At 37.2% G+C, this 22,840-nt stretch overlaps 1 protein-coding gene across 6 annotated transcripts in view; it reads right to left on the bottom strand.

Moving 5' to 3' along the window:
• Positions 1-22,840, bottom strand: part of SPIN1 (spindlin 1) — a 227,362-nt gene that overhangs the window by 97,727 nt on the left and 106,795 nt on the right. Inside the window, exon 1 of one of the 6 annotated variants that reach the window (XM_051998088.1) lies at positions 10,169-10,213. The exons of 1 other annotated variant lie outside the window; for it this stretch is intronic. The gene's annotated coding sequence lies outside the window, so the exon portion shown is untranslated. Of the gene's footprint in view, positions 1-8,164; positions 8,250-9,472; positions 9,809-9,930; positions 10,135-10,168; positions 10,214-22,840 lie in introns of those variants that run through there. 4 more of the 6 variants (XM_051998056.1, XM_051998076.1, XM_051998048.1 and 1 more) reach the window with 4 other exon arrangements.

The following is a 22,840-nucleotide window of genomic DNA, read 5'->3' as shown; positions in this document are numbered from 1 at the left end:
AAATACAAGTCATTCCCCAATTGATATATGAAAATTAAATCTATCTATAGTCATATAAAAATGCTCTACATCATTATTGATTAGGGAAATACAAATCAAAACAACTTTGAGAAATCACTTCATACCTATCAGATTGACTTAAATAATAGGAACAGCTAATGATTGCTGTTGGAGGGAATGCAGGAAAACTATGCATTGGTGGAATTGTGAACTGATCCAGTTATTCTGGAGAGCAATTTGGAACTATGACCAAAGAGCTATAAAACTATGCAGACCCTTTGATCCGGCAGTGTCTCAACTGGATCTGTATCCCAAAGAGATCATACAATAGGGAAAATGACCCACATGTACATAATTGTTTGCAGCAATTCTTTTTGTGGTAGCAAAGAACTGAAAATTGAGTGGATTCCCATCAATTGGGAAATAGTTGAATAAGCTGTGGTATTTGAATGTAATTGAAGACTACTGTTGTATTAGAAAAGAGGAATAGTCTGATTTCAGAAAAACTTGGGAAGACTTACATGAACTGATGCTGAGTGAATTGAGCAGAACAAGAACATTATTCAGTAACAAGATGGTGTCATCAACTATGACAGACTTAGCTCTTCAGCAATATACTGATCCAGGACAGTTCTAATAAACTTGGGATGGACAATGTCATCCATCTCCAGAGAGAGAATTACAGAAACTAAATTTGGATTGAAGCATACTATTTTCATATTTAGGGTTTTTTTCTTTGTTGTTTTTTCCTTTTGTTTTGATTTTTCTTTCACAACATGATTCAGATGGAAATATATTCAAAATGGTACAAACTATATCTAATTGTTTACTATCTTGGGGAAGGGGAGGGCGAGGGAAAGAAGAGAGAAAAAAATTTGGAACTCAAAATCTTACAAAAGTGAATGTTGAAAACTATCTTTATATATAATAGGAAAAAATAAAATACTGTTAAGTGAAAATAAATAAATAAAAGACAGGATTTAAGCTGGGACTTGAAAGAAGTCAGGAAGCAGATGTGTGGATGGAGTGCATTCTAGGCATGAGGAACAACCTATGAAAATGTCTGAATTCTGGAGATTGACTGAGCAGCAATGAGACCAATGTCACTGAACTATAGTTTGTAGAGAATAATCAGATATAAAACACTGGAAAACCAAGAGGGGAGCATGTTTGAATGTCAAACAGGACTTTATATATTTATATATTTGGGGGTGAAAGGCAGTCACTGGACTGTACTAAATAAAATATGACATCATTAGATCTGCACTTTAGGAAGACTGATTTGATAACTGTTTGGATAGCTCCAAGTGGTAAGAGATTTGAGGCAAGGAAACTAAGCAACAGTCTACTGAAATAGTACAAATATAAGATAATGAAGGCCTTCACCAGGGCAATGGTGGAGGTGTCATTGAAAAGAAGGGGACATATGAAAGATGTTACAAGGTAAAATTAACAGATTAGCAACTGATAGAATGGGGTTAGGGAAGTGAAAGAGTGTGATGAATAGATGACATGAAGAAGAGGATGACAGTAGTAACAGTAATAAAATAAAGCTTAGGAAAGGGGATAGCTTAGGGAAAAGGATAATGAATTTAGTTCTATAAATGCTGAATATAAGAAATGAATTCAGTTCTGGAAATGCTGAATATAAGATGTCTATAGAATATCTAGTTTAAGTTATCTCAAATCTAGGTAATTGGAGATATGAGTCTGAAGAAAGAAGTTAAGGCTGAATAAGTGGATCTGAGAATCATCAGAATTAGAGATCACCAAGTGAAATATAGAGGTGTAAAACTTCAGGCACAAATCAAAATAAAAAGTAATTGAAAAATATTTAACCAAATGTAAAAAATCTAATACAACATAATCTTAATTTATGGTTTTCTAAGTCATTATGTGGCTGTCAAGATCAGCTTCTATTTGAAATTGGGCCCACTGATGAGAAGAGTGCCCAGGACTGAAACCTTTCAAGGATAATTTTTCTATCTTTGCTAATTTGAATAGTTATGCTAGTTTAGGATTGCTTTGATTTTCCATTCTGATTAGTGATTTGGGATTTTTTTAAAATGTGTGCTTTGTTTTGTTTGCAAATTATTAAATTGCATGGAAACGGTTCTTAATCTCATAGGATCTATCAATCCCTTCTAGGGTCTCAAAGTCAGGTATTGATCAGTTGTTTAATGCAAAGTTTCTTCCCAAAATTTTACCTTTTTTTTTTTTTTGGTACTTCTAGATGTGATTTGTTGATTTATCCAAAAGGATTTTTATCTTATGTAATTAACATGCTTAACTGTGACAATTAAATTACTCTCTAAATTTTTTTTATGACATAACTTTTTATATTTAGCCAGCATCCACTTGGAATATTTGTAAAAATACAACATTCTTATCTAAATCTATTTTTCAGTGAACTGCTTTCTACTTTTTCAAAGTTATTATAGAACAGAATTCCTTTAGTCAGTAATTTGTTCTCTTGATTTTTTCCAAACGCTACAATGCTACATATATATATATATTTTTGGTAGATCCTGCCTATCTGGTCTACAATCCACTTTCATAATTCTACATATCTTATTTAATGCAGTTAAAAAAATCCTGAGTCCGACATATGCTTCATCAGACTGCCAAAGGAGTTTATGAACATTTCTGTCAATCCCTTACATATTTTGAATGCCAGATATTTATCAATTATTTATTGCAAAGTTTACTCCGGAATCTCCAAAAATATACTGGCCTAGAACACCTTGTATGTATAAAAGATTCTCACTAAAAATGTATATACCCAAAGACAAAAAAAAAAAAAAAAAAAACTTGATTAAATTATGCAAATTTAAAGTATATACTATATGGAAAAACTAACAAAATTGGGAAAAAATTCCGAAGGACAGAGATTCAAGAAAGCCTTGACAAGTAAAAGATGTTATAAGTAAAAAGGGTGGGAAAATCAAAAGAAAGTGTCCTAAGACAAAAGGTATGGTCCCAACATAATTTACTTTGGGTTAGTAACAATTTGAGTATCACAATGAAGGTCAAATGGTTATAAAACATCAATGCCTTATTTCTTGATAGAAACAATTCTAAAATACATTACATTATTGAATAAATCTTTACTTATGTGATAAACAACAGAAACTATTAAATAGTATTAAAAAATACGTAGTATTTTTTTTTTTTTGTAATGTAGCTTGACAAATATATTTTTCAGTCATGGAGAAAGATCTACACAGGGTCCAACTGAAAGACGGGATTTCCCTATAGTGAGATATGTCTACAAGCTGCCAGTTGAACTATCAACTGTACAAACCCTGAAATGTTGCAGATTCTCCTTTCAAGCAGCTCAGTTTGACCTAATATCCACAGAGATGAAAGTACACTGATGATGTACAGTTATCCAGACTATGATATAAAATTGGATAAACATAAAACTTCATCTAGAATTGAAACAGGAAGAAAACTGGCTACTGTATTTGGAATACTTTCAACGACCACAAGCTTATCACTGAAACAAAAAAAAAAAAAAAAAGAAATCTTAGCAATTCAATATCCTCCCAATGATACTACAAAACCATGAAAAATTCAAATCTTCAAGAAATAAAAAGGTGTTACTCAAAGGGAATGAAGAGATTACATGATGACCATAAAAAAAACAATTTTACAAATTGCACACTAAAAGTGCAGTGAAAGGAGAAAATGTATGCCAAAGTAAAGTAGGACAAATTAGGATTCACTAGACACAAAAGGAAAAATAATTTGTAACCCAGAGTGAGCATATTGAAGAAAAGAACAAAGATAGATATATTAAAAGTAGAAACCATGAAAGAAAGAGATATTCTATAAAGGGAGGAGAAAAAAAGTAATAATATAACATATTTATATGACTAAGAATTTTCAAAAATAATTTATTTAATTTGAACCTATTAAATATTCTCAGCCATAAGTCTCTAATGTTAAGTGACTTGTTCAAGGTCATACAACTAATAAGTGCTAGTGTCAGTATTAGAAGCTATTCAAATTCAATAAATAATTATTAAGGTCTTACTATATGCTAGGCACTGGGCAAAGTCTAAGAATCTGATTGATCTGCCTCCAAGTTCAGTGTTCTTTCCATTGATTTGCTGCTTCTCTTAAATTATTACAATTTCAATTTAAGAGTTTCTTGTGAGAAGAAAATTTAAAGAGACAAACTAAAAAGTACCCTTTGAAAAATGGCCACAAGGACAGTTATTTATTCAAATGACTAACATGCTTTTGTTAAACACCAATCTAAGCTGCTCACAAGGAGCTTACATTCTAATGGAAGTGATAAGATATTTAAGACACAATGTACATGCACACAGAGGGTGATTTTAGGGAAGAAGGCACCATTAGCTGAAAGATCAGGAAAGGATTTATATAGGTGATACCAAAACTTAAGTTGTGAAGTAAATCAGGAATTTCAAAGAGAGGAAGAAAAGAAGCAAAAGAGAAAAGCATTTCAAGGAGGGTGGGAAGGAAGCTAGGCAATGAAAAAGGCTCTACACAAAGAAAATAGTTGATTCTATAAAATCATGATTATGAAAGGGATAGGATCACTCAAGATTATTTTGATTTCTATTTCTCTCTATCTAGAATACTTCCAAGAAGGATGCAAAGATTAAGTGGGACCAAGCTGTGAAGAGCCAAACAGATGAACTTTTTATCCTATATAAGAAATAGGAGATATTATTTATTGAATGGGTTAAATATGTTCAGACCTACACTTCAAGAAAATCACTTTGGCTACTAGATGGAAGGTAGATTGGAACAGAAATAAACTAGAAAGACTAAATAGGAAGGCTATTCCAGTATTTCCAAAAAGAGCTTACGAAGGCTATATAGGTACAGAAATGGTGAGGCTGTGGAGTTTGAAAACAAAATTAGGCAATTGATTGGATATATTTAGAATGCAGAAGATGGTTTTGAAGCATCAAACTTGGGTAACTGGAAGGATAGAGATATGCTTGAAAACAATGGGAAAGTGCAGAACAAGTATGAAACAAGATATTGAGTAATATTTTAGACGTAAGAGTTTTAATTATATGTGGAATATTGAGTTAGAAATGAAGGACTAGAGCTCAGGAGAGAGACCAGGGCTCCATATATAGATCTGGATGTTAGTCACAGAGATTGAAACCATAGAAGCTAAACATACACTGGATCTCATCCTTACAAACAAAATTAACTGTTTCTCTGACCTGGATGTTGTACAATCTGGGCCCTGTTCGGTCCAAGAATCTTCCAGATTGACAGGAGAAGAAAGAAGTTCAGCTGGAGGTTGGGAAGCTAAACCATTTTTTCTCCTCTCCTACTTGAGGATAATTGTAGAAAAACTGCATGCATTTAAAATACATAATTTATAAAGTTAAAGATAAGTTGTGGTTTAATTTAAGTGCTTTAAATGCCATTTTATTTGGTCCCATCAATGGAAATTGAATGACAGACTATGGGAAAATTATTTTATCCAAACTTTTTGACAGATATTTCAGCATCAAGATACCACCAGATCACAACATAGGAGGTAGAAAAAGTTATAAAAGAGAAAAAAATAAAGATTTGTTTGTAGTATTCAGTTTAATATCCCTATCTTTTAAATGGGAAGGTGAAGTTAAGAAAGGTTAAATAACCAGCACTTAGCACCATGTTTAATAAATGCTAGAGCTGGGACTTAAATCCAAGTCAATTTTAACACTCTTTCACTCCTTTTTTATCTCTGTTGCTCAATGATGATAAGGTTTAACCAACCTCAACTTCAAGTTCAGTTTCATGAGATGCCTAAGGAACCAGACCACTATTTCTAAAGAGAATTTTTTTTTAAACAATCAACTTACAAAGGAACTTGTAGAAAATTGCCTCCATAAATATATATATATATATATATGCATATATATATATATATATATGTATGTATATATATGTGTATATATATATATAAAGAGAGAGAGAGAGAGAGAGAGAGAGAAATATTTCTTAAGACTGTTGGGGGCTCTTCAGATCAACCTGATCTAAACTTCAACAGTTTATTTCAAGAAAGAAAGGGCTAAATCAGAAGCAATCTACATAAATTTTTAAATCATACCATCAGTGAGGCCTTTCACAATTTTTCAAAGTACAGGAACATTCTGAACAAACAAAAATTTAGTTAATAAGCAAGGACACAAAGTATTAATATTTTGTTGAATTGGGATTAAAAACATTGTATGAAATAAATTCACTATATTTCAAAATTATAAGATCTAAAGAAACAGTTCTAAATGTGGTAAGTTTAGTTACTTTTACCAGCTATTTCTCTCTACCAGACATTTCATTTTTATGAGTAACACTAGTACTATTAGGATATTCCATTTGTATTTCCACAACCATATAGGTTTGTTTACAAGACATTTCCCTTCAGCTATAACTCTGCTCAAAAGGGCAATTGGTAAAAGTAACAGCAAACACACAAAAATAAAAAAAATAAACTTTTAAGACTTAAATAAGTATTAATGAGGAAACTACCTACCTTGACATATACCTTTTTACTAGGATAAAATGATCACCATGAAAATTCTACTATGAATTACTACTTTTGTCCATTCATTATTAAATATCCACACAAGCTAAATAATTTATGACCTCTTTGTAAAATTTCCACTACCTTTATATGGGTACTTATGTTAACCCTAAAACCAAGATCAGTATTTACTCAATAAAAAAAGATTTGTAAAAACCAATTACAGCATTCCCACCTGTCCTAATGTTAACAGCATACTTCTAGAAACTTCCAACAAAAAACGTTATGAAGTATTTCATTTTCTTTGATTATTCACATACTACCATACTATGAAATTTGAGACTATATTTATGTTAAATGATAAAGTGAGGTAACCTTCTGGAGCGACAGCTTCTAATATTTTTCTCTTATTACCCAATCTCTTAAAACATTCATGATGGCATTTATTGCCAGCTTTACAATTCACTCGAAGTTATTTAATTATTTATACTATTAAATGGACAAATAGAGAACTAGATATAAGTAGATAAGACATAAGCGAAAACAGAGTCTCAAAGTTAGAAAACCTTGGGTTCAAGTCTGGCCTCCCATGGCTATTCCAAGCAATTCCATAAAACGGATTTTTAACATTCTTTGTGTGTCATGGACAGCTCCCTTCCCCAATGTTTAAATGCATAAAATAAATACGTAGGATTACAAAGGAATCCTTTGTAGTTATTATTTTTAAGAGACCCCAGATTAAGAATTAAGACTAAGTTGCAGAGCAGGTGGTGATTTGTTTCCTTCTGAGTTTACTGAGTCAATAATATCTCAGGTCCAGTCTCTTCTCCCGTGTGTACGTACACACACACACACACACACACACACACACACACACACACATTCACTCACTTTTGTAAACTATGCCCAAGGTCATTTTAAATCAGCTAAGTGTATACAAAAGAATTTTACTTTAACCCACCATTATTAATGTAGTAGCAAAGGACTGCTTAGGTCCTTAAACCAGGAGAGGGTGCTATGAATGCCCAACGTTCAAGAGATATGTTAGTCCATTTTATTGGAAGCAACAGAAAACATGCCTTTGCTAGTTACACTTAATCTCACTGGGGTGGAGGCCTCGAAATCTGATTAACACAATACATCTCAGATTTGATGTAATAATTATCATTAGAGTAATTCTATCCATAAAAAAATCGACACTGCAAAACAGATTTGGCAAGATTTAAAATCAGTCCATACATAATATGGTCCTGACAGTCTCTTAAACAGTGAGGACATAGTATCAGGGAGGAGAAAAACAGGTATACTGTTAGAGTCGCCGTAATCTTAGCCTACAAACACTTATGATGGAATTGATAGTTATTTCTGCAACACTAATCCCTTGCAATGAATGAATCGCATCCTGAAAAGAAAAATGGCCCCACGGTATTTTGCAATACTAGAATATTTTATCTTTGCCAACAATTTTGGTGCATCATTCTCCACCCTCTCCCCCCCCCCCGAAAATACGCAGACAGTAATCTACCCTCAATCACAGAGCTAACCCCATTCCCCACTACTTCCGCAGCCTTGCACATAATCCAAAGCCTCTTTCGTTTCAGAGTTATTCTGTTTGCAAACAAGCGAAAGGCAAATGCTCCAAAGCAAAGACCTTACCCTTGAAATCCCGCCATGCACGCAATAAAGAGGGCGAATCTCCTTCCTCCTGGAAAGGGGGGAGGAGGAAGGGGGAGAGAAAGGGGGAGAGAGAGAGAGGAGAAAGAGGAGAGAGAGAGAAGGGGAGGAGATGCTAGACGAAAGGAAGTAGGAAAAGGAAACAAAAGCAGGAGGGAATGGAGCCTAAGAAGCTGAGACAGAGGGAGGCGTCGAGGTTGGTGGAGTCGAGGAAACCGCGTCAGCCATGTTTTGTGTGTGTGTGTGTGTGTGTGTGTGTGTGTGTGTATTTGTGTCGATCCGAAATTTACAAAGCTACGGCTGCAATAGCGCTTTCGAGTCTTGGTACAGCAAAGGGGGAGTTGGGGGCCGGCGGGGAGAGGCGGAGAGAAAGGAGATGGGCTGAGGGGAGGAGGAAGAGAAGAGGAGGGGGGGGGTGCACACAAGAGGGAGAAGGAAAGAAGGGGACAGCAGAAGCAGCAGACAAAGGAACCCAGCAATGCTTGCCTGGCTGCTTCTCCACACACATACATACACGCACACACCCGCACGCGAGCACACACATACACATACACGCACACTTTCTCTCTCTCTCTCTCTCTCTCCTTCCCCTTTGCTCCAGCAACTTCCAGCCTCGCAATCAGTGAGTGTGAACTCCAGAGTCGGGAGCAGCGTCAACACCAGCTCCCTCTCCAGTCTCAACCTCTCACTAGCACCGACGCCACAGCTCCGACAAGGCACAACACTCCGCCCCTGCTGCAATGCAGCCCCATTCTGCCGGATCTAATTGCCCCCCTCTAAAACAAATTCCCACACCCCTTCCCCCCATTCCAAATTTCAGGGTAAAGAGAAGAGGACAAACACAAATTCTTCAAAACAACTCCCCTCCCCCAGTCCAAACCAATCCCCCGCAGGGCTCGGGGGGCCTAAAACCGGGGGAACTAGAGCATCGCCACAAGGGGGAGCTGGTGGGATACAGGTAAGGGGAGGAAAATGAAGAAGGATTGGGGCGGAGTGTGTGGGACAAAGAACCTAGACCCGGACGAGGGGGGGGAGGGGGAGTGCTTCGGAGCACGGAACTGGAGAACAGAGGAGGCGGCTGGGCAGAGAGGTCCCTGAGGCGTAGGGGGTGGGGGGTGGAGGAGACAGGACAGCGCCTCCCTCTGGGCACTGGAAGCTGAACAACAACGCGCCGCCGCCGCCGCTCCCTCCGGAACTGTTCCCCAGGCTACGAAGGAGCAGCCCCCGGGGCTGCTGCGGTCTCCACCCCGGCTAGCTCCCGCCCTCCCCCGAGGCCGCCTCCTTTCTTACCTGAGCCAGTGCGGGCAGGAGGAGCGAGTCCCGCGAGTTGGGTCTCCGTCCTCGGTGCGGGAAGAGCCGGGCTAGGAGCGGCTGCAGCTTTACAAACTGCCCCCCCAGGCTGCCCAGGGGCGGTTTGGGGGGGCTTCCCGCCTGCGCCCCCGGACGCCGCCGCCGCCGCTGCCCTTACCCACCCCTGCTCCCAGGGCTCAAACTTCCCAACTCAGCCTCTTAGCCGCTGCTGTTCCTGCTGCTGCTGCTGCCTGTCCGCGGCGGCGGCGATGGTGGCGGCGGCTCCAGCTCGCTTCTCGCCCCCCCTCCGCCTCCGTCTCCACGGCGGCTTCTCTGCCACATTTGGATCCCCACCCCACCCACCCCCCTCCTCCTCCTCCTCCTCCTCCTTCTCCTCCTCCTCCTCCTCCTCCTCCTCTTTTTCCTCCTTCTCCTCCTCCCCTCCTTCCGTGTCTTACTCTTCGCTCTGGCGTCCCTGCCAGGATAGAGGCCTCACCTTCCTGCCAAATAGTGAGCCGCCCGCATCGAGCTGTTCAAAACACGCTCACCCATACCCACGGCCCCTCCTCCCTTTCCCAAAAACCAAAGCCAGACACCCAGCTTCCCCTCCCCCACCTTCTACTTCCCACACACAGCTCCCCTCCCCCCTCCCTCCCCAGTCGCCAGCCTCCTAGAGCGCAGGCGCATTCAGCCCACCGAAATGCGACAGGGAGAGCGTAGGAAACCAACAGCCTCGCCAGTCTGGCCGGGATCGAACTGCGCAGCCGCAAAGAGAAAGCAGCAAGATTTTTTTTTCTTCCATGCCCTTGCTACCTGGTGGGAGGAGGGAGTGGCCGAAGGAATTAGAGGGAAACTGAAAGAGATGGGGGAGGAGTGGCTTCGCTGCGGAGAACTGGAGGAATGTCATTCATGCGCCAGGGTTTTACATTTTCTTTAAAAGGTGAAGGAATTGCCTTGGCAGATTTTCTTAAAATCTCTTGGCTAGTCTGAAGACGATTTGCGAATGCTCTCTTTAAAACCAGAATTTTAAAAATTGCAGATCTCTATTGTTGTAGTTTGCATAAAAACCTCTACCAAATCAGAATACAAAGGTAATTACATTTATGAAACTGGCTAGGACAGTAAGAGGCAAAAAGATGAATCTTGGTAGTCAAAGAACAGATCTGCTCTGTTCCACTCAATTTAAACTTCATTCTTAGAGGATTTTAATCGACGAAATACTTCGTTGCTGAGGTAGGTCTTCTAAGCTATTATTGCCACTAAGGTAGACCATTCCAACTATTCTATTTTAAGGTGTTCACTAAAACATTTTCTTCCTACCCGGTCATACACTCCCTCTGGAAGTGGGAGTTTTGGATGCGTGTTCACATCAAGCAGAGGGAGGTTTTTGTTTGTTTTTTTACTGAAGCAATCTCTGACTTTAAGATCAATCCTGAAAGCATTAGACCAGTACAACACATCTTAGGTTTGTAATAATTTTTTATAATTATTATGCTATTACTATAACACTATCATATCAGTCAAACAAACAGGTCTCATTCTCTCCTCCCTCTCTGTTTCTTTTCTTGGTAACCCCATCAGCTTCCAATGGTGTAATTATCAACTCTATGCAAATATCTTATCTGTATAACTCATTTTATATTAAGTTCCATCACCTCTGAATTTCAGTCCTGCCTCAATGCCTATTGGACATTTCAAACTGCATGTTCTGCAGACATCTGAAACTCATTATGTCTAAAACTGAACTCATTATATTTCCCTCAAAACTTCCAGTCTTCCAAGCTTTCCTATTTTTGTTTAAGACTGAGCCATCCTGACAGTATCCCAGCTTTGTAATGTTGTGGTCTCTGATTCTGAATCCCTGTAGGCCTGTATCCAAACCTCTTTCCTCATTTCCCACCTAATTCCTTCTCCCCCGAAAGTCTCAACTCAGTGCTACCTACTTTTCTACCTGTGCTATTCTTCCTCCTAGAATGCCTATTCCATAGGGGGAAAAATCCCTTCATACTAAATCTTTTCCTGTCCCATTCCTTCCATCATTTTTGATTTGTGGGAAACCTAGTACCCTACCAATAACAAGGCCTCCCTAGTCACCCTTTCCAGTACTTGCCTAATTTTCACTCATTTTCCTCATGCAAGATGGAATTGGAATACTCCTTTCAACTAATTTCCACTAACATTGTCTCCTATTTCCTTCATCTAGTATACTCTGCTACTTTGAGATTCATGCAATCCATATCTAGCATCCAATTTAAAAAGTTATTGTCTATAGCCCTCCAGTTTACTCTCCTTTTCATTCTACAATATGCTCAGAATCTGGCTTATAGTTTTTTTCTTGCCCGAATCCTGCTCCCATATTAAGGGACTTCAACATGCATATTGACCCCGCCACTCACCCTAACCACTAAATACCTGTCTTCCACCTTCCTATGACCTATTTCTTCACCTCACCTCAGCTAAATGCAAATATAGTCATTCTTTTGATCTTAACAGCAACCACAAATGTTCCATTTTCAAGAATTCTAAAATGTCCTTATCTAATTATAATATTTTGGTTTTCTATTTCTCCCTTTGCCTTTCCTTACCAAACTCTACTCAATCCACATCATGACCTACAGTCTCTTGACCTTTCAGCTGTTCAGGGTGTACAGGCCACCAACCCTGTACAGCCTTTCTATCTTTTACTCATTTTGATCCATTAGTGTACCAGTTTAACTTTACACAATCCTCTTCTCTTGAGTCCCTAGACCCCTTATCATATCTCTGATTGAGCCCTGCCAAGTCCCAACCTGAAACCACTCCTACCATCTGCTATCTTCACACACGTGAACACACACAGACACACAGTCTTGCAATCACAACTTCAATTACGCAAATTACACAACCTCAGTTGTGAGCCCTCACTAGATGATCTTTCACATCTCCTAATATCCATTCTCTATAGCAGCTATTCAAAACTTTTCATCCCTCCTTAAACTACCCATGGCTTCCCTTCCCCCCACATTCTCAGCTGAGAATTTAGACTTTTTTTACAAAAAAAATTTGAGACCATTCACAAAAAGCTCCATGCTTTTTCCTCATCTCCTCACACAGATATCTTTTGTCATTATGTCACTTTCCACGCTTGTCTCACATAAGAACATGACTTTATTCCTGATCAAGACAAATATTCTACCTATACAAACAACCCCATTTCATCCTTTCTTCTACAAGAGACTGACCCCCTCTGACATCTCTACTATCTCCTCTCCAATTTTCCTTTGTTCACTAGCTGTTTCTCTACTGTCTACAAAAATGCTTAGCTCTTCATCTTCAAAAAATTCTCACTTGAACCTTTCATCCTGATAATTTTCAACCTAAATGTCTTCTGTGGGTAAACTCCTTGAGAAGGCCTTCTACAATAAATGTCTCCTTTTTTACTCACTCAATTAACTAACCTTTCACATCGGCTTCGAATCTCATTATTCCACTGAAACTATTTTCTCCAAAGTTACCAGTGATCTCTAAGTAGCAAAATGCAGTGTTCTTTTCTCAGTCCTCATTCTTCTTTACCTCCCTGCAGCCATTGACAGTCATCTTCTTTTTTTTCTTTTTTATTATTATGGCCTTTTATTTACAAAATATATGCATGGGCAATTTTTCAACATTGACCCTTACAAAAACCTTCTGTTCCAACTTTTCTTCCCCCCACCTCTCCCCTAGATGGTTGCATCTGTTTACAGTTCCACCAACAATGTATAAGTATTCCAGTTTTCCCACATACCCTCCAACATTCATCATCTTTTCCTTTCATTTTAGCCAATCTGAGAGGTGTGTAGTGGTATCTCAGAGTTGTCTTAATTTGCATTTCTCTGATCAATAGTGATTTGGAGGACCTTTTAATATGACTAGAAATAGTTTCAATTTTTTCATCTGAAAATTGTTCATATCCTTTAACTATTTATCAAATGGAGAATGGCTTGATTTCTTATAAATTTGAGTCAATTCTATATATATTTTGGAAATAAGGCCTTTATCAGACCCTTTGAATGTAAAAATGTTTTCCTAGTTTATTGCTTCCTTTCTAATCTTGTCTTCATTAGTTTTGTTTGTACAAAAGCTTTTCAATTTGATATAATCAAAATTTTGTATTTTGTGATCAAAAACGATCTCTTGTTAGAATCCTAGTGTTAACTCAATGGAATTGATAGAAACAATGTTTACTGATTCACACATTAGAGCTCACACCTTTAAGAGAGTTTACACATTAGAGCTCACACATTAGAGTTCACAAGTCTGGGAGATTCACAACTTACACCTCCCATAATCCCACTCTTGGAGGAAGAGTCAATCTTTGAGTTTACACCTCTAAAAGAGCATAAAAAGGAACTGAGTCAGTGGAGTCAGTCAGTTCGGAAGATTGCCAGGAGTCGGAGTTGAGCTAGAAGCAGAAGCTGATAAAGGCAAAAGACTAGCAACGAGAGCTCTCAGAACTAAAGAAAGCTAACTGGGCTATTTTGGAAAAGACAATAAAGATTTGAATTTTAAGTCCTGGCTGCATTTGAGGTGATTATTGATCTGAACTGATATCTAACTGATAACTGCCTTCAGAACCTCCCCAAGAAACCTGTTCCCAGAGAACCATCATATTATACAAAAGAAGAGAACACTGCAATCTCTGGTTCTTCTTTGGTCACAAGTTCCTTCTTCCTCTATAGGTGTGAGGAATAAACTATCCTATGTTCTTTTAATTTATTTATAATCTCATTCTTTATGCCTAGATCATGAACCCATTTTGACCTTATCTTGGTGTACGATGTTAAATGTGGGTCAATGCCTAGTTTCTGCCATACTAGTTTCCAATTTTCCCAGCAGTTTTTGTCCAATAATGAATTTTTATCCCAAAATCTGGGGTCTCTGGATTTGTCAAACATTAGATTGATATAGTTATTGACTATTTTATCTTGCAAACCTAACCTATTCCACTGATCAACTAGTTTATTTCTTAGCCAGTACCAAATGGTTTTCATGATTGCTGCTTTATAATATTGTTTTCGATCTGATATAGCTAAGTCATTATTTCTTGATACTCATTTTTTCCTAGGTTTTCAGGACACCACTCCTTCCTGATTCCCCTACCTAACAGATTGCTTCTTCTTGGTCTCTGATGAAGTCTTATCTATGCCATGCCCTCTAATCAAGAATGTCCCACAGAACTCTGGCCGTTTTCTGTTCTCCCTCTATACTACTTCACTTGATCTTATTAGTTCCCATGGATTTAATTATCAACCCTACAGTGATGATTCTTAAATCATTCCTTATTTTTCTGCTAATCTTCAATTTCACATTTCCAATTGCTTGTCAGACTTGTAGAACTGATTATCTAGTAGACAAATATCTTCAGCTGAACATGTCTAAAAGTTAATTCATTATCTTTCCTCCTAAGCTTTCTTTTCTCCAAACTTCCCTGTTATTGTCAAGGGTACAACCCTCTAATCTTGCAACTGAGGTGTCATCCTTAGCTCCTTCTGTAACCCTCCAGAGTCAATTTGTTGCCTATTTCACTTAGCAACATTGAGAAAATATGCTCATTCTCCTCTAAGACTGCCACTACTCTGGCATGGGCCCTCATTATCTAATCCCTGGACTATTGCAATAATCTACTTTTGCCAGCCTTAAATCTCTTCCACTCCAAAATCCATCCTCCATTTAGTCACCAAAAATATTATCCTAAAGGGTATATCTCACCATGGTACTTCCCTACTCAACAATCTTGAGTGTCTGTCACCTCTGGAGTCAAATACAAAATCTTATGGTTGGTGTCTAAACACCTTCCTTCCTCCCCAGCTTGAGTCTTCTTACACTTTACTCCTTCCCTTAAGTCCATTGATACTGCCTTCTTGATCTTCTATGAACAAGGCACTTTATTCCTAGTGCCAGGCATTTTTTCTAACTGCACTATGCCTAAAATGCTCTACATCTTCTCTGACTTCTGGCTTTCCTGATTTGTTCCAATTTCTAACTAAAATCCCATTTTCTTAGGATTTTCCACAATACTTTTTAATTACAGTCTTTTAATTTTTATTTTTTTGTCTTTCCTCTATTGCTTATTTCCTATTTATCCTGTTTATCACTTTTTTGTACATATTTATTTGCTTATTATTTCCCAATTAATATTATTACCCTCTTACTGTATTTGATTCTCAGCTTAACACAGTGCCTCAATTACAGTTGGCTCTTAACATAAGCTTATTGAGTGGTACTTAAGAGAAACTACAGTCTCTCTAGTCAATAGTTTTTTTTTACTTTCAATACAAGGGAACGGGGAAAAAAAAAAAAAAAGGAAGGCCTTACTCTATTGATTGGCTTTACCAATGTGTCAAATTCAAATAGAAACAAATTCTATAGGCATATCTTGAACTAGAAAATTAACATTATCTTTGTTGTATTGTATCTCTATGTTAAACATTTTCACTTCTCCATTTTAATTTGATTGGTGCAATCTAGAGTTTTGCAGCTGCTTGCTATAAAGTACAAAAATACATGAAAATGAAGAAAATAAATAATTAAGAAACCTTAAAAAGATAAAAGTGATGTTTGGTACAAATAATTAAAGCAAGACACAGGTGACAAGAGATAAGTTTTAGGGATTTTTTCAAAGCTAAGTATCATACTTTTAGCAAATTCCTGAGATTGTTAAAATCAAGATTCAATAACTTAGTTTGAAAGTTAATTATATGCCATTTCAGTAATATCCACATCACTCTCCTTAACATCATATTTCTAATCAGTTTTTAATTTCTGTCATTTCTACCTTTACATTTCATATATTTAACTTTTTCTTCACTCACACATCTTGTTGTGCCATAGTTTTCTTTTATTGTCCTCAGTTTCCCTAATTGTCCTGATTCAGCTTCTCTAAATTGTTCTAACTCAGTTTCCCTCATTGGCCCTGTCTCAGTTTCCCTAAATTGTTCTGCCTCAGTTTCCCTAATTGGTCCTGCCTCAGTTTCCTTAATTGTTCTGCCTCAATCCCCTTAATTGCAACCCCCCCCCTGGTTCATTAAGATTCAGAGATTATAAATTGTCAATGTGTAAACTCAAAAAGGGGGAGTCCAGACTTTCTGTCTCTAGCCAGACACTTTCTTACTTCCCCATTAGTAAGAATTTATGGTCCTACTTCCTCTGCCCCAACCTGTCAGAACCAAATTGATAGTTCCTGCCTGGAGATTCCCACTCATCAGAGTTTGGACTTCACCCCCCTGCCTTTGTTTAACTACTGTGTATAAATATATCATTGAGAGTTCACAGTGGCTGCTGGATGCTGGATGCTGGATTTTTGGAGACAATAGTCTCATTCAGCCCTGGACCAAACCATAGATCCATTTGATCCCAGTAAATCTCTCCCTTTCAAATAAAATATTAATAATTCTTTAATCTCAGTTGCCTCAGTTTCTCTGGCATTACATTTGGAGGCGCCAGTGAGATATTAGAAACTGAGTCAGAACAATAAAAGAGAACTATGGCACAACAATCTACCACATTAGTTCAGGCCCTCATCATGTCTTGCCTAGATTTTTTCAATAGCCTCCCTGCCTCAAGTCTCTTAACTCTAGTCTATTCTAAATGCTTCTGCCAAATTAATTTTTTAAAAGTTTTAAACTTTAAAGTTCAGGGTTTTTTTTTTTTTTTTAAGTTTTTAAAGTTTAGATCTGACCATAAGACCCCCTCAACTTAAGAAAAGGAAGAAAAAGGGAAAGGAATAAGTATTTTGATAGTGCCAAACATTCTGTGCTATGTGCTTTGTAAATATTTTCTCATTTGATCTTCCTGATAACCGTGAAGATAGATGCTATTATCTACTTTTCACAATTGAATAAACTAAGGCAAAGGAAAATGAAATGGATTCCTCAGGGTCACACCTACTAAGTATCTGAGGCCACATTTGAACTCAGGTCTTCCTGACTTCCCAATGTTCTATCTACCTAGCTGCAAAAGGAATTACAATGGCTTCCTGCTGACTCTAGGATAAAATATAAACTCCATTGTTTAGTTTTTAAAAGTTTTCACATGTTTGTTCTCTTTTTTCTACTTTCAGTAAATATTACATCCCACCCCATACTCTCAGAACCAGCCAAATTGGCCTCTGTTTCTGACATCTCCCCTCTCTGAATCTTTGTACTAGCTGTCCCCCATTCCTAGAATTCTCAATCTCTGTAACTACCTCAGAGAGTTCTTTCTGCTTCTAAGATGCATTTCTGATTCCATCTTGCACCTGAAACTTTTCCTGATGTCTCCATTTGCTGATGTCCTCTATCTCAAATTACCTTACATCATCATCTCCTTCATTATCATCATCATCATCATGAACAAAAGCAAGCATGTAAGGGCTTACTACATTACAACCACTTTTTAAAAACAAAACAAAACAAAATAACCATGGTCTCCCTAATTTTGTCTTCTAATGCAAGGCAATATGCAAGCTACCATATACATACCAGAAAACCTGAGGGTCTTCCCTCTCATTCATTTATTCATTCATTCATTTAGATTTTTTTGGATTAAGTGAATGAGGAAATTCTTTGCTTCAATTGCCACAGAATGAGTGCAGCCTTAATCACTGAATGGATGTAGTCTCAGTCAAACTGAGACCTGGTACAGACCTTAGTTTAAAAATACCAAGCTATTCCATTGCACCCAGGGCCATCTCCAGTTGACTTGATTTATATCTGGACCCTGGACCCAGATGGCTCTGGAGGGGAAAGTGAGGCAAGTGACTGTTGGAATCCTAGTGTTAACTCAACTTGAAACAAGGTGTTAACTTAAGGGAGATGTTAGAATCCTAGTGTTAACTCAATGTAATTGATACAGTGCTTGTGTTCACACCTTTACTCATTGGAGTTCACACATTTGGGAGTCCACCCATCTCCAAAAGAGCTTTCATTCCTGCCAGCAGGGAGAGTAAGAGGTTGGGTCCAGAGGGCACTCTGCTCTCTTTAGAGAGAGGAGATACCAAGCTAGAATTATATCTTTCTGTCCTTTAAATATCAATCTTGGTGATACAATTGGGTTCAATCTGATTGCTTTCTCATTTCTGAGGGAAAGGAGGACCCTAAACTCTATATGCTTTTTCAACTAAATACTGGCTCCCCAATGAACATACATGGTAAATAGCAAAGAAATACATAAATCCAAATCATAGCAAAATAGAAATAAGAAGAGGTCTACATAGAATATATATCACGACACAAAATGAAGGGGATCTCTCATTGGTAGTGAAATAATTCATTCCAAGGTGAAACATCAATCTCTTGGGGAACAAGCTGGAGATAGGGACTTGATGGAGACTGCTAATTTTTTTCATGTTTTACTAGTCTTTTCCTTTACAAAAGTTGGGGATTATTCTCTTCCATCTTCATTCTTGAAGCTAGAAGTCAGAAGCTCCTGAATTGACTTCAAGTTTGAGGAATCCCAAAGAGAATTTGAACCTTGATGAGTTTCAAAAGACTATAGAAGGCTAGAACTTTCACTAATCCCACTTCACTCTACACCAAGGTTAGGGCAGAATTTTCATCTTCACCAAGAAGGAAAGAGTCCCATATCAATAGGCTTTGGGGTAAAGGTTAAATTTCTACCTTAGGCTGAAGCAATTTGAGGTCCCTTGCAAAAATCATCTAGGACAAGTTCAAATTTTATGCATGTGCAGCATAAATAAAAACAGTGTTTTAAAACAATTTTTCTGACTGGGTGGATTCCTATCAGTTGGAGAATGGCTGAATAGGATATGGTATATGAATGCTATGTAATATTATTGTTCTGTAACAAATGATCAGCAGGATCATTTCAGAGAGGCCTGGAGAGACTTACATGAATTAATCCTGAGTAAAATGAATAGAACCAGGAGATCATTATACATGGCAACATCAAGATTATATAATGATTAATTCTGATAGACATGGCTCTCGTCAACAATGAGATGATTCAGAACAATTCCAATAATCTTGTGATGAAGAAAGCCATCTGCACCCAGAGAGGGGATAGTTTGAATTGAATGTAGACCACAACATAGAATTTTCATTCTTTTTATTGTTTGTTTGCATTTTGGTTTTTTTTTTTCCTTTTTGATCTGATTTTTCTTATGCAGCATGATATTTGTAGAAATATGTATAGATGAAATGCAGATGTTTAACAATATATTGGATCATTTGCTGACTGGGGAAGGAAGGAAGAGGAAGATAGAGAAAAATTAGAACACAGAGTTTTATAGGGGTGAATGTCTATGATTTTTCCCCCGAGGCAAGTGGAGTTAAGTGCCTTGCCCAGGGCCACACAGCTAGAAAGTGTTAAGTATCTGAGGCCAAATTTGAACTCAGGTCTTCCTGATTTCAGGGCTGGTGCTCTGTCCACTGTACCACCTAGCTGCCCCCATAGGGGTAAATATTGAAAATTATCCATGTATATATTTTGAAAATCAAAAAAAAAAATTAAAAAAAAAAGAATGATTTTTCTGATGTCCCATACAACCAACCTTTATTACCATTGAAAGTGAAATAAAACAAATGCTCATTAACAATACCTGCAATAGACATGGCAGTATATGGAGATCACCTTTGAAGATACAACAGGGGAAAAAAAAAAATTCCTACATGCAAAATATGTAATACATGGACATTTCAGAAGTACAAATGTATCCAGAATAAACAGCAAATAATCAAAAGTAATTATCATGGCTAACTAACAAAGTAAAGCTATTTAGCTGCAAAGATAATAGGCCTATATATAATGCAGTTTATACGGAACAACTAATGCTCAGATCAACAGGCATTACTATTGTATAAATATAAAACATAGTCAACACCAAAATAAAAACAAGTATTCACAAACATGCAGTAATTCATATATACAGTAGTAAATACAGACAACTATCCTTTTCACATAAACTATCTCAGTATTGTCTAGAGACATGTGACTATATCTTCAAGTTTACAGGTTACATCATAACTTAGCTTAGTGCCAGGTCTAATAAATCTAGTTCTCTTGTGTATGACTGAAATCTTAATTCCCATATCCTAACTAATAGTTGGTATGAACTGACTATCAAGATCATTGAAGACTTACATGTCTATGTCTGGACTAGCAACCATTCCAGATTAGGTATTAATATTTTCAAGCTTTGTGGGTTGAATCCATACCCTATCAGTCTCGATAGCTGTTTTTGTTAAGAAAGGAGTTGCCTTGGGTTTAATTTTCCTGTCTTAATAATCATTTCATTCACTGTACGCATCACTTTTAGTGCCTTTATCTGGTCAGAAAATTTTTGTTCAGTTGGTGTATAATCTCTTTTCCTCAGCCTCTTCCTATGTAAGTGTCCATTATTTCTCTCCACCTGCCCATTGAAAAGTACAACTAAGTCTCCTGTGTATAATAGATGATTGTAGTAAATGTTCTCTATAAGGTCCCCTTCATTTCCTGGACCTATTTTGTGAAATAGGCAAGTCACTCAGTCTCTCAATAACTTTTTCACATTTATTTTTAAAACTTTAACTTCAAGATTCTCTCCCTTTCTCCCTCCTCATCCCTACCCTAACTGAGAAGGTACATGTAAAAGTTATGCTAATATTTCTATAAAAATCATATTGCAAAAGAAAGCAGATCTTCTCCTCTTCCCCCTCAAAAAAAGCCTTCAAGAAAAATAAAGTTTTAAAAAAGTATATTTTAATCTCTATTCAGACATAATTAGTTCTTTGGATATGGATAGCAGTTTTCACAAGAGTTCTTCAGAGTAGTTTTGGATCATTGTTTTGCTGAGAATAGCAACAATTTCACAGCTAATCATACCACAACATTACTATTAATTTATACACAGTACTTTTCACTTTACATGAGGTCATGGAGGATTTTCAAGGTTTTTCTGAGAGCATCTTGCTCATCATTTCTTATAGTAGAATAGTAATTATCATAATCACACATCACAATTTATTCAGCCAATCCTCAATTGATGGGCATCCTCTCAATTAATTCTTTTCACTTCACTTAGCATCAGTTCATGTGTTTTCAGGCTTTTCTGAAAGCAGCCAGCACATCATTTCTTACAGAACAATCTTTCATGTACCATGAATAAGTTATGGTACATGAAATACTGTTCTGTAAGAAATGATTCTCCAATTGATGGCATCCACTCAATTTCCAATTCCTTTCCACTACAAAAAGGGCTGCTACAAACATTTTTGCACATGTGAGTTTGTTTCATTCTTTTATGATCTCTTTGGGATGTAGACCCAGTAGAGACACTGTTGGACCAAAGAGTATGCATAGTTTTATATTCCTTTGGGCATAGTTTCAAATTGTTCTTTAAAATGGTTGGATCATTTCATTGAATTATTTCTTTTTGGATGCTTGCAATATTTTGTCCTTGACCTGGAAGTTTTGGAATTTGGCTATAATATTCCTGGGAGTTTTCATCTTGTGATCTCTTTCAGGAGAGGATCAGTAGATTTTTTTCCCATTTCTAATTTACTTTCAAGTTTTCCTTGATAATTTCTTGAACAATGATATTGAAGCACTTTTTTTTATCATAATTTTCAGGTAAGCCAATAATTTTAAAATTATCTCTCCTGGTTCTATTTTGCATGACAGGTGTTTTTTCAATAAGATATTTCACAGTGTTTTCTATTTTTTCACTGTTGGTTTTATTTGATCATTTCTTGACTTCTCATAAAGTCATTAGCTTCCAGATGATCAATTATACTTTTCCTTAGTGAGCTTTTGACCTCCTTTCCCATTTGGCCAATTTTTCTTTTTTAAGGCATTCTTCTTGTTAGCTTTTTCCTTTTAAATCACTCCTATTTCTTTTTCCAATTTTTTTTCTCTTCCTCTCTAACTTGATTTTCAAAATCCCTCTTGAGCTCTTCCATAATCTGAGTCCAATTCTTATTTTTCTTGGAGGCTTTGAATGTAGGAGTGTTGACTTTGTTATCTCCTGGGTGTATATTGTGATCTTCCTTGTTCCATAGTAACTTTCTATGGTAAAAATCCCTTTCTATCTTTGCTCATTTCTCCAATCTATTACTTGGCTTTTAATTCTTTGTTTTAGTAGGGTTCTTTTTCCAGGATTGAAGATTCATAATGTCCTAAGTTTTAAGGGTTTTGTGCAGCTATTTTCAGAGATCCTTCCAGGATACTTGTACTGTGATCCAACACTGCAACCTGGATCTCAGTGACTAAAACACAGGAGTCTTGTCTCAGAGCTAGCTAAGAGGCCCCAGTAATCTCCTTCTGATCAGCTATTCAGTTGCCTTACCTATGGACTGAGATCTCTAGAAGCTGCTGCTGCTGCTGCCTCTTCTGTTACCACTAGGTTCCCAAAGCCAATTCCAGGTTACCTAGTTC

This window comes from Antechinus flavipes, chromosome 1, assembly GCF_016432865.1.
Source record: "Antechinus flavipes isolate AdamAnt ecotype Samford, QLD, Australia chromosome 1, AdamAnt_v2, whole genome shotgun sequence".
Classification (NCBI taxonomy): Eukaryota; Metazoa; Chordata; class Mammalia; order Dasyuromorphia; family Dasyuridae; genus Antechinus; species Antechinus flavipes.
The sequence above is the reverse complement of the archived record's forward strand: the minus strand, read 5'-3'. Positions and strand labels throughout refer to the sequence as shown.